At 44.9% G+C, this 13,361-nt stretch overlaps 1 protein-coding gene across 1 annotated transcript in view; it reads right to left on the reverse strand.

Annotated features, from left to right (window-relative positions):
• LOC137535286 (zinc finger protein 585A-like) overlaps window positions 1–13,361 on the reverse strand; it is a 301,513-nt gene that overhangs the window by 93,530 nt on the left and 194,622 nt on the right. The window lies entirely within an intron of this gene.

Consider the following 13,361-nt stretch of genomic DNA (forward strand, 5'->3'; position numbering starts at 1 on the left):
CAGATCAGAAGGGGCTACCGGTAGCAACCGCTGCCCCAGTTAGCACCCAGGCAAACAGGATGATTTCCTGTCGACCACCGCTGGGACAGGACAATCGCAACAGACAGACAAAGCAGATATGCAATCTAACTGCACTAGGAACTGCCTAGTACAGTTCCAAGAATTACCCTAAGGTAAACTTTAACAAGAAATAGCATGGCTGACACTCTAGGAGTGTTTACAACAAACCCTGAAGAAATGACCAGCAAAGGATTGTGGGTGATCCCAACCTTTATACTGCCAGCAGCTAGATGATTAGCATAACCAATGTATGCAAATCTCTCAGCAGCAGAGCAGGTCTGGAACTTGCAAGACAGAGCCAGGTCTCTTATCCAGAGACCTGCATCCCTCAGACACAAGGAATGGTCAAACAGCTGTCTGCCTGTGCAGCCAGCTGAGCGGATCCTTACAGATCATCTGGTTAATTGGTAGTCAATGAAGAGCTTGACAGAGAGGAGCTGCAGAGGAAGACCAAGAAGATAGATGAATGAGATGAGCAGCTGAGTTCAGTACAGATTGGAGGGGTGCCAGTCGGTTAGTTGAAAGTCCACCAAGCAATATATTGCAATAGTCCAAGCGAGATATAAGAGCATGTACTAGCATTTTGTTTGTGTCCTGAGTAAGAAAAGGTCAGATGCGTGCTAAGTTTTTGAGTTGGAAATGACAGGAATGTGAGGAATAAATGAGAGAGAAGAATCAAATATTACCCCTAAGCACGTGCTTTGGGAACTGAAGTTCTAGGGGTGTTATTAACATTTATTGCAATATTAGGTGAAGAGGTGGACAGAGATGCTGGAAAGACAATTAGTTTTGTTTTATTCATATTACGTTTTAAGAAGTGAGAGGACATGAAAGAGGATATAGCGGATAGACAGTCGGGAACTCATGTGAGGAAGGAGTTAAGGTCTGGGGCCAAGAGGTACAGTTGTGTATCATTTGCATATAGGTGGTATTGAAAGCCAAATGAGTTGATTAAGTTACCAAGGCCGTGCATGTAGATGGAAAAGAGGAGAGGACCGAGGACAGAGCCTTGAGGTACTTCTACAGACAAAGGAAGTAGAAAGGAGGTCTGATCTGAATATTGTCTATAGAGTATGTTTCCTTCAATGATCTTATTAGATATGTCCTTATCTGCAATGTAATTTTGCAAAGATACAAAGTTTCTGAGTGCAACCAATTTACTTGTCCTGGTTAGAGGACTATTTTGTATAGTGGACAGAGGGAGCCATCGTGGTCCAGGAGCCAAGAAGGAATTAAAGTCATGGAGAGACATTTCATTAGATAAGTCTTTCAAAGTGGCCAAAACATATGACCTCACCTGAGCATAATATAGATAATGATGTTTAGGAAGATTGTATTATTTTTTGAATTCACCAAATGTCTTCCATCTGTTGTCATGCAGATGAAATAACTGACCCAATGTCATGAGGCCTTCTATATCCTAAAGCCTTTGTGAGACATACTGGCTGGAAAACCAGGATGTTCCCAGAATGGCATATACAGTATCTGGATATCTGAGTTTATAGCCAGAACAATTTATGTAATTCCTTCCATGCAAACCAAGTATAACAAAGTATACCACTAGTTTTAAACTTATTCGGTAGCAGACCATACCTGGTATGCAACAAAACAGGAAGTGGCCAAGGTTCGTAAGTGACTGTTCTAGTTGACCATTGGAAAACGTGTGTGTACCACAGAGCCAATCTTGCACATGCCGAAAAAGACAAGATAAATTGTATAATCTAATATTAGGTACGCTTGCCCCAGCTAACTCCCGAGGAAGTTTTAATTTACGTAGGGCGATACGAAGATTTCTGCCAGACCATAGAAAATATGTGATAACTCTTTCAATATCTTTGACCTCACTATGTTTTAGGAGTAGAGGAATCATTTGAGGACAGTTTCCCAAATGTCACTGAGCGAACCAATGTCACCCTGCCCATCAAATTAATGGGTAAGTTTTCCCAACTCCTCAGTTGCTGTTTAAGTTTTTGAAACAAGGGAGGATAATTCAGTGTATCAATAGCAGAAGGAGCTCTTGAAATCCAGAGACACCCCTGTATTTTGTGTATGAGGGGAGATTTCAGCCCAAGTAGACAGCATCAGTGACTCACTTTTGGTCATATTAACTTTGAAACCGCTCAAGTCTCCGATCTGACGCAGTAGCCGGAAGACAAGTTGGAGCTGAGCGTGCGAATTAGCCATAAATACTAGGGTATCATCTGCAAACCTAGATTGTGTAACTGTGGTGGACCCTATTGTTACACCTTGGATTGGACTCTGTTTTCCAGTATCTTAGCCAGGGGTTCGACCGCTAAATTAAATAACGGGAGAAAGTGGACAGCCTCGGCGTGTCCCTTTATTCAAATTAAAACAAGAAGATAGAAAGCCTGGAGTATATATCTGAGCTGTTGGGGAAGTTTGAAGAGATGAAACAAGATTCATGAACGGACCAGTAAATTTCATACAATCAAGAACTGTATGTAACCAATTCCATTTGACATTATTAAATGCTTTTTCGGCATTGAGTAATAAAATGACATAGTTTTAGTATACAATATGGAAAAATCTAGCACCATCAGTTTGTTTTTGGATATTGGCTATAGAAGATCTATGTTTTATGAAACCCGTCTGATGAGGGCCTATGAGAGTAAGAAGTACTATAGATAATCTGTTGACCAGTTGTTTCAGTTAAGATTTTGTATTAAGATTCTGTTGTTTCAGTTAAGATTTTGTGGGCTTGATTCATAAGAGAGATGAGCCTGTATGATTCTGGGAAAAGTAAATCTTTTCCCTGTTTGGGCAATACCTTGATGTAAGCATTGTTAGCAGCTGGGGGCAACTGACCTATGTGCAATATATAATTGAACACCAATGCCAGACTTGGAGCAATATTCAATTTTAAACACCCTACCCGGCTAATGCTGATCGGCAGCGGGAGGAAGGCAAGTCCAGGACCACCTAACACCAATATGCGTCATGTCCTGAGGGCGGAGATTTGCAGGGAATGCTTGATCCTTCCCTGCAGAGACACGGAGCAGAGCTCCGTGATCGACCTGCCAGCTCGCGATCGCGGCGGGCAGGCTGTTAACTGGAAAAAAGAAGGTTTGCTTAGATCTGTACAGTGCTGTGATCTAGCGCAGCACTGTACAGGGGACACTTAGCTGTCCCTCCCAGCAGCATCCAAGCAAATTTCTCCCATACGCTGATGCTTATGAGAGGAGGTAAATCTTACGGATCACAGCATAGGGCTAATTTTTTTTTTTGGGGGGGGGGGGGGGGCACTGCAATAATTTAAAAAGAAAAAGGCTTTGTTTTAAATTTAAAAAAACGAACAATCGCAGCAGCGATGAGAGACCACCACAAGAAAGCCCTACTAGTGACAAGAAAAGGAGGGTAGATTTTTTTGGTGGTAAAGTTGTATGGCTGTGCAATATATTGTTAAAGCTGCAGTGTGCTGTATTGTGAAAAATTGCCTGGTCACTAGGAGAGTGTAAACCTGTGGTCCTCAGTGGTTCAAATTGTGTAATATTCGGCACTTAGGCCATCAGGTCCTGGGGCTTTACCACTGACTGAGATTAGGAATTGTGACTATAAATTTCTTCCTGTGTTATAGATGCATTCAGCATAGCAAGGTTTTCATCTGTTAAAGACGGAAGCTTTGCTTCATGTAATATTTGCTCAATTTTCTCGCTGTCAGGATTTGTCAGTCTCAGTATATAATGTGGCATAAAATCAGGTTCCCAGTCTCATCTTGTAGCGTTACTATATTATTGTCACCCCTGGCTAAGTTACCTACCATAACAACGGGCCCATTTTGCTTCCAAACTTATGGAACTGTAGATTTTTATAAGATAATGATAATCTCTCTTTTGCTCTGAACCATTTATCAACCTATGCTTTGGATTTGATCCAATGTAAGTTGTTCTCATGTGTGGGTTGTAGCTGATGCCGCATTCCCGCCTCTCTAACACGAGCCTTAGCCTCGGCACATTGCAGAAGTATTTGCTTTTTCTTATGAGCTACAAAAATATAATTTCCCCCTAGATCGCAGGCTTAGCTGCCTTCCAGAACAAAAAATGATTGTGTACATGGTTGCAATTATCCTGCAAATACTCCATCCACCATTGTTTCAAAGAGAAACTCCGACCAATAATTGAACTTTATACCAATCAGTAGCTGATACCCCCTTTTACATGAGAAATCTATTCCTTTTCACAAACAGACCATCAGGGGGCGCTGTATGGCTGATATTGTGGTGAAACCCCTCCCACAAGAAACTCTTGAGTATGTACTCTTGGCAGTTTCCTGTCTGTGAACCTTGCTGCATTGTGGGAAATAGCTGTTTACAACTGTTTCCAACTGCCAAAAAAACCTGCAGCAGCTACATCACCTGCCAACAGTAAAAATGTCACCATGTAATAAATGTCAGAATGTAAATCAGGGATTTCAAAGGTTTTACAATGGGCAAACACTGACTAAATCATTTATACATAATTATTGTAAAAATGAAGCACTTTTTTATATCATTATTTTTCACTGGAGTTCCTCTTTAAAAACATCGCACAAAACTCCTCATAATCATAAAGATGGGTGGGAAACCACGATAAAATATCAGTACCTCTAGGCGTAAGTTCTGACATGTCTCAGATCACTGGTGAGTGATCGGAAATGATCCAATCACGGATTTTGACCTTCTGTACTCCATCAATCATAACTTGAGATAACAAGATAAAATCTATGCGAGACCACATATCATGTGATGAGGAGTAATAAGTGTATTGTCTGTTATAGGGGTGAAGCACTCGCCAGGTGTCGGCCAGATGCATCTCATCCACAAAATGGCTCAGCTGTTGTGCTTTTTTTTGTAGATATGAGTCACCTGTGATTATTTGGTCCTATCTTCCATGACGTCCATTACTGCATTGAAATCTCCCCCCACTATAACTTTCTCTAACAGAGAACTGATGAGTTTTAGAGATAACGCCTCCAAAAATTGCAAACTGTCCTCATTGGGGGTGTAGACATTATAGATATCACATATCTCAGAGGCCTGTCTGAGCCGAATTCTGACCCACCTCCCGAATGTATCAGACTCGGATTCCACAACTCGGTCCATCTGCCTCTTATGAATCAGAGTCACCACATCTGCTTTCCACTTATTTGCAGGTGAGCAAGAGACTTAGATCGCCCACCCACCCTTTTTTTTGAACAACTTTAGCCTGATCATTAACAAGATGAGTTACTTGTAGCAAGGCCACATCCACACGCCAATGTTTTAGTTGCCTGAGTATTTGTGATCTTTTCTCAGGAGTACGAAACCCCTTCACATTTCACGTAATCACTCATAGCAACATCTTAGCTCAGAAGATGATGTCAGAACTCGGTCTGTCTCACCTAGAAAAGCTATTTGGAAGTGGCATGGACAGCAGAGAGCCCTCCCCCCCCAAACCCTTTCCCGTTATGAACCATGGGTAAAAGAATATCAAAACTAGCCATTGTAAATGAATAAAACATAGAGAACATTATCAACATAAAGACAAAATTTCAACCAGAGGAACAATAGATTTTGCATAGTAAGTGACTTAACTTCTTCCCTGTACTGCGACCAATGTAGACTTTCAGACATTTCAAGTGACAGCCAGGATTCAGCTAACCATTTGAAAATAATAAGAAATATATAATTGTCAACACCCAGTATATGTAAATGAAATGAAATAACCGAATCTTGATATTGGAAGTAAAAAGCAACCATATGTGTGTATTGAAGCCGGATCTTCAGCTCCCTCTGTGATCGATTGCTGATCAGAATCATTCCTCACCGCATGTTGTGAAAGAAACCTTTCAGCTTCATCCAGTGATTAAAGATATGGTGTTTGCCACTATTACCAGTAAGACGTAACACAGCTGGGAACTGCAGGGCAAATCGCCATTTTCTTTCTATACACCGTGCACATGCTTTGTTAAACCGCTGGTGCTGTTTGGAAACTTCAGGCGAGTAGTCATTAAAGTGAATGGGAACCGGTTTATTAAAATTCATATGAACAGAGGACAGTTCAGCTTACTCTTTTTCACTTCAGTTGTGCCCATTTACCCCCTCAGTCATCCTAATTGCTCTGAAATTGCCCGTTATTGTATTTGACCGTTTCGGTCAAATAACTCTTTTTTCATGATGAGGCAGAGCTTCTTTCCCCTGCTCTGTCACTCCTCTGTCATTTTTTGCTTCCCTATCCCCTTTCCCTGCCCCTCCTTTCCACGTTCGTTACAAAGCGCGGCTCTGTGTTCTCTCTCACAGAGCGCGCACGTCTTGACGTCTTGTCTCCACTCGGGGTCTTGGGAGACAAGAGAGAATGATGCGACAAGTGCACGAGCACGCTCTACAGTACGCGCTCGCACACGTCAACAGGGCCGCGCTGCACTCTGCGGTCCTCTCGCAGAGGCAACGCTTGTGCAGCTGTGTGGCACACAGGAAAAAGCTGCTGACCCGGAAGAGAAAGAAAAGGTCAGCAGCCATCTTGGATACCGGGGGAAAGATTATGTGGCTAAATTACCGGAACGAGGGGCCGGGGAGCTGCGAAAACAAATGTAAAGCACCAGGTTTTTTATTTCCTACAAATACATGCATTTGTGTAAAAAAATAAAAAATTGGATTCCCATTAGCTTTAAAGAGGCACTTAAGACTAATAAAAAAAAAAATTAGTTTTACCCACCTGGGGCTTCTACCAGCCTGCAGCTGTCCCGTGCCTTCGCAGTCACTCGCGGATCCTCCTGTCATAAGCCACCAGCTAGTTTCGATTCGCCGTCAGGTCGGGCGACACGTAGTCTTCTTCAGGTTCCTGTCCGCAAAAGAGCTATTGCAGACAGGAACACGAAGAAGATGACGCATGGCCAGGCCTGCACAGTGAGCCTGTCGGCCAAGAATAAAGCAAGCTGGTGGCGTAAGACAGGAGGATCCGCAAGTGACTGCGAGGGCACAGGATGGCTGCAGGGGGCTGGTAGAAGCCCTAGGTGAGTAAAACTAATTTTTTTTTCATCAGGCTTAAAAAGAACCTGAACTGAAAATAAAAAGTCAAAATAAACATACGCAGGTCATACTTACCTCCTGTGTAGTCTACTCCTCAATCTCTTTCTCCTCTCCTGTGTCCCATTTGTCCACTGTGATCAATGGAATTCTCTGTCCTCCATTTTGAAAATGGCCATTACCCCATAACAGCTTCCTGGTCAGCACACTGTTAAACTGCTATATCGCCCACTTGAGCCATAGGGAAACATGGACATTACCTTGCACATTCAGTTTTAACTGACAGCTGCTGATATATAACTGACAGCAACTGGTATATTTCAGTTCTGACAAAATCTTGTCAGAACTGGAAGGGATCACTGTAAGAAGAAAATGGTGAGTTCTGAGAGGAACTGATGGCGAGGTAAGTAATATTCATTATTTTAAATAATTGTACTCAGTTAAGGTTCCCTTTAAAACAATTGATCATAGAGCCTTGGTAAAAGAGTGCCTGCTGAAGCTGCCTGTATGCCCTCATTATCTGTTCTTTCATGGAGTAATCTAGGTATTTGACCATTACATTTCGAGGGGGGGGGGGGGGGTGTTCTTGGTATCCTTTTGTGTGTGCTCTCTCAACCTTGCACAGATGTGGTAAGGTAGTCGCAGCATGTGATTCAGAGAGACCCATGATTCTGATGTTAGAGGCTGTGGGAGTGCTGTGAACACAGATGTGGTAAGGTAGTCGCTGCATGTGATTCAGGGAGACCCATGACTCTGATGTTAGAAGCTGTGGGAGTGCTGTGGGACACAGATGTGGTAAGGTAGTCGCAGCATGTGATTCAGGGAGACCCATGACTCTGATGTTAGAAGCTGTGGGAGTGCTGTGGGACACAGATGTGGTAAGGTAGTCGCAGCATGTGATTCAGGGAGACCCATGATTCTGATGTTAGAAGCTGTGGGAGTGCTGTGAACACAGATGTGGTAAGGTAGTCGCAGCATGTGATTCAGGGAGACCCATGATTCTGATGTTAGAAGCTGTGGGAGTGCTGTGGAACACAGATGTGGTAAGGTAGTCGCAGCATGTGATTCAGGGAGACCCATGACTCTGATGTTAGAAGCTGTGGGAGTGCTGTGGAACACAGATGTGGTAAGGTAGTCGCAGCATGTGATTCAGGGAGACCCATGATTCTGATGTTAGAAGCTGTGGGAGTGCTGTGGGACACAGATGTGGTAAGGTAGTCGCAGCATGTGATTCAGGGAGACCCATGACTCTGATGTTAGAAGCTGTGGGAGTGCTGTGAACACAGATGTGGTAAGGTAGTCGCAGCATGTGATTCAGGGAGACCCATGACTCTGATGTTAGAAGCTGTGGGAGTGCTGTGGAACACAGATGTGGTAAGGTAGTCGCAGCATGTGATTCAGGGAGACCCATGACTCTGATGTTAGAAGCTGTGGGAGTGCTGTGGGACACAGATGTGGTAAGGTAGTCGCAGCATGTGATTCAGGGAGACCCATGACTCTGATGTTAGAAGCTGTGGGAGTGCTGTGGAACACAGATGTGGTAAGGTAGTCGCAGCATGTGATTCAGGGAGACCCATGATTCTGATGTTAGAAGCTGTGGGAGTGCTGTGAACACAGATGTGGTAAGGTAGTCGCAGCATGTGATTCAGGGAGACCCATGACTCTGATGTTAGAAGCTGTGGGAGTGCTGTGGAACACAGATGTGGTAAGGTAGTCGCAGCATGTGATTCAGGGAGACCCATGACTCTGATTTTAGAAGCTGTGGGAGTGCTGTGGAACACAGATGTGGTAAGGTAGTCGCAGCATGTGATTCAGGGAGATCCATGATTCTGATGTTAGAAGCTGTGGGAGTGCTGTGAACACAGATGTGGTAAGGTAGTCGCAGCATGTGATTCAGGGAGACCCATGACTCTGATGTTAGAAGCTGTGGGAGTGCTGTGAACACAGATGTGGTAAGGTAGTCGCAGCATGTGATTCAGGGAGACCCATGACTCTGATGTTAGAAGCTGTGGGAGTGCTGTGGGACACAGATGTGGTAAGGTAGTCGCAGCATGTGATTCAGGGAGACCCATGATTCTGATGTTAGAAGCTGTGGGAGTGCTGTGGGACACAGATGTGGTAAGGTAGTCGCAGCATGTGATTCAGGGAGACCCATGACTCTGATGTTAGAAGCTGTGGGAGTGCTGTGAACACAGATGTGGTAAGGTAGTCGCAGCATGTGATTCAGGGAGACCCATGACTCTGATGTTAGAAGCTGTGGGAGTGCTGTGGAACACAGATGTGGTAAGGTAGTCGCAGCATGTGATTCAGGGAGACCCATGATTCTGATGTTAGAAGCTGTGGGAGTGCTGTGAACACAGATGTGGTAAGGTAGTCGCAGCATGTGATTCAGGGAGACCCATGACTCTGATGTTAGAAGCTGTGGGAGTGCTGTGGGACACAGATGTGGTAAGGTAGTCGCAGCATGTGATTCAGGGAGACCCATGACTCTGATGTTAGAAGCTGTGGGAGTGCTGTGGGACACAGATGTGGTAAGGTAGTCGCAGCATGTGATTCAGGGAGACCCATGACTCTGATGTTAGAAGCTGTGGGAGTGCTGTGGGACACAGATGTGGTAAGGTAGTCGCAGCATGTGATTCAGGGAGACCCATGATTCTGATGTTAGAAGCTGTGGGAGTGCTGTGGGACACAGATGTGGTAAGGTAGTCGCAGCATGTGATTCAGGGAGACCCATGATTCTGATGTTAGAAGCTGTGGGAGTGCTGTGAACACAGATGTGGTAAGGTAGTCGCAGCATGTGATTCAGGGAGACCCATGACTCTGATGTTAGAAGCTGTGGGAGTGCTGTGAACACAGATGTGGTAAGGTAGTCGCAGCATGTGATTCAGGGAGACCCATGACTCTGATGTTAGAAGCTGTGGGAGTGCTGTGGAACACAGATGTGGTAAGGTAGTCGCAGCATGTGATTCAGGGAGACCCATGACTCTGATGTTAGAAGCTGTGGGAGTGCTGTGGGACACAGATGTGGTAAGGTAGTCGCAGCATGTGATTCAGGGAGACCCATGATTCTGATGTTAGAAGCTGTGGGAGTGCTGTGAACACAGATGTGGTAAGGTAGTCGCAGCATGTGATTCAGGGAGACCCATGACTCTGATGTTAGAAGCTGTGGGAGTGCTGTGGGACACAGATGTGGTAAGGTAGTCGCAGCATGTGATTCAGGGAGACCCATGATTCTGATGTTAGAAGCTGTGGGAGTGCTGTGAACACAGATGTGGTAAGGTAGTCGCAGCATGTGATTCAGGGAGACCCATGACTCTGATGTTAGAAGCTGTGGGAGTGCTGTGGGACACAGATGTGGTAAGGTAGTCGCAGCATGTGATTCAGGGAGACCCATGACTCTGATGTTAGAAGCTGTGGGAGTGCTGTGGGACACAGATGTGGTAAGGTAGTCGCAGCATGTGATTCAGGGAGACCCATGACTCTAATGTTAGAAGCTGTGGGAGTGCTGTGAACACAGATGTGGTAAGGTAGTCGCAGCATGTGATTCAGGGAGACCCATGACTCTGATGTTAGAAGCTGTGGGAGTGCTGTGGAACACAGATGTGGTAAGGTAGTCGCAGCATGTGATTCAGGGAGACCCATGACTCTGATGTTAGAAGCTGTGGGAGTGCTGTGGGACACAGATGTGGTAAGGTAGTCGCAGCATGTGATTCAGGGAGACCCATGACTCTGATGTTAGAAGCTGTGGGAGTGCTGTGGGACACAGATGTAGTAAGGTAGTCGCAGCATGTGATTCAGGGAGACCCATGACTCTGATGTTAGAAGCTGTGGGAGTGCTGTGGAACACAGATGTGGTAAGGTAGTCGCAGCATGTGATTCAGGGAGACCCATGACTCTGATGTTAGAAGCTGTGGGAGTGCTGTGAACACAGATGTGGTAAGGTAGTCGCAGCATGTGATTCAGGGAGACCCATGATTCTGATGTTAGAGGCTGTGGGAGTGCTGTGAACACAGATGTGGTAAGGTAGTCGCAGCATGTGATTCAGGGAGACCCATGATTCTGATGTTAGAAGCTGTGGGAGTGCTGTGGGACACAGATGTGGTAACGTAGTCGCAGCATGTGATTCAGGGAGACCCATGATTCTGATGTTAGAAGCTGTGGGAGTGCTGTGGAACACAGATGTGGTAAGGTAGTCGCAGCATGTGATTCAGGGAGACCCATGACTCTGATGTTAGAAGCTGTGGGAGTGCTGTGAACACAGATGTGGTAAGGTAGTCGCAGCATGTGATTCAGGGAGACCCATGATTCTGATGTTGCTTCGCCTGGATCTATTTTCTAGATCCTGTAGTTTGTTGTGCATCGCAGCATTTTCTCCCTCTAGTTTACGTATCTTCACCTGAGACTGAGCCCTATCATGTTCAATATTAGATATACGTTTCTCTGCTTGTTTAATGCGAGAAGTGTGAGCAATAACATCTTTTTACAGTTTTCTAATGGATTGTGTCACTGCATCCTGTATCATGGAGTGCAGCTCAGGTGCCTGTCTCCTAACCAATTCTGCAGCAAGTTTATATTTATTTCACTCCCCCTTACCGTGGGTGCTGGGTCACTATCTGCTTTGCTGTCCCACTCACGTCTCTGCCGGGATTCTTTGGACCAGGTAGGTAAGATGTTGCAGCACTCTCTCCTTGCTTGTGTTTGGCGGTGGCCATTTTGGATTCCTTGTGGCACTCCCCTTTCTTGCTCTTGGATGGCAGGCAAGTAGCGATCCATGTGTCTCTGAGTGCTCCGGGTCCTCTGCGGTCTGCCGCCCCACTTTGCTTGCCTATTTTAGTGAGTCTATGGGCATTTCAGAGGCAGCTGTGACAAGCAGGGCTGACTGTCTTGGCGGAGCTTTGCTCTCACCCTCCGCACATACAGGCGCAAGACCCAGAAGTCCCCTTCCCCTTTCAGGCATTTCCTTGTAGTCTAGTGGCCCTCACCTCTTCCCCTTTAAAGGAACACTATCAATACACAAGTGTTCTAAAATGACAATGTACAAATAATGACTATGAAGCTGTGTAAAAAATGTTCCTACTTTTCATGTTACATATCAGATGCAAAAGCTGTAATTCATTGTGTGTAGGATTTTAGCTACGTTAGGAATGTCCAATTTCAAAGGTATGAATCTCTGCAGTCTGACATGCTAAGAACAGTGTAATCTTGAAGCAGAGTTATATGAAATCAAAAGCCCCCCAACACACAAAGAGATGTTTATGTTGCACATAAGATACATTTCCTCTGCTTTCTGTAAAAGAAAGCTCTGCCTGTCTCTGACTAAGCTCTCTGCACACACCGGGTTAACAGATGCACTGTGAGTGAACCCCCCCCCCCCCCCACCTTCCTCATGGCTCACTCTGGCGTCAGATTAGAGAGGACTGCCATCAGAAAAGTGTGAAAGGAGGAATAAGATAACAGTAAACAAAAATATAAGGATTTAAATGTACGCTCCAGTACTTGACAGCACTTCCCTAAACATTTCCTATCTCAATTGAAAAGAACATGCCAATCGATAGTTTTCCTTTAAGTAGTCCCTGGTAGTCTAGTGATTACCATCACATTCCCTGGCATCTAGTGGAATTCCTCCTCCGACTTTAATAATTCCCTGGCTAGTGGTATTCCCTCCCTCCACTTTCCCATTAAATCCCTAGTGGTCTAATGGTTGCCCCCTCAACACCCCCCCACTTTACAGATGGACTTCCCCCCAGCTCCCCTCCCCGTGCTGTAAGTGTGGGTGCAGAGTATATCTTTCCCTTGCTGGTTCCTGTGGCATTTGACTCTCCTTCTTACTACTGATGCTGGGCTTTAAAGAGACTCTGTAACAAAATGTTGAGCCTTATTTCTTCTATCCTATAAGTTCCTATACCTGTTCTAATGTGCTCTGTCTAACTGCAGCCTTTCCTAGTTGCACAGTGGCTGTCTTATCTCTGTTATATGATCTAATCTTTTCTCCTCTGTCGGGTCTGTGGGGCTGAGGCAGTCAGGCAGGAATGTGCTGTGCTGCTTGTGATTGGATAAAAGCTATACACACCCTCTCCAGGCCCCCTGCATACTCTGTATGACTCACACACTGAGCTACTCTCAGTGTATCACTTGCTATGTCTTTTGTTTGTAAACACTGCATAAAAATGGCAATTACAATCCAGTATTGCAGCAGGGAGAGGCAGAAACAGCACAGAGGGGCCCAGGAGAACATAATGAATAGAATGGTATGCTTTTTATTGTAAGAATTTTAGAGTACAGATTCTCTTTAACATCTGCA

The sequence above is a fragment of the Hyperolius riggenbachi genome, chromosome 10, assembly GCF_040937935.1.
Source record: "Hyperolius riggenbachi isolate aHypRig1 chromosome 10, aHypRig1.pri, whole genome shotgun sequence".
Taxonomy (NCBI): Eukaryota; Metazoa; Chordata; class Amphibia; order Anura; family Hyperoliidae; genus Hyperolius; species Hyperolius riggenbachi.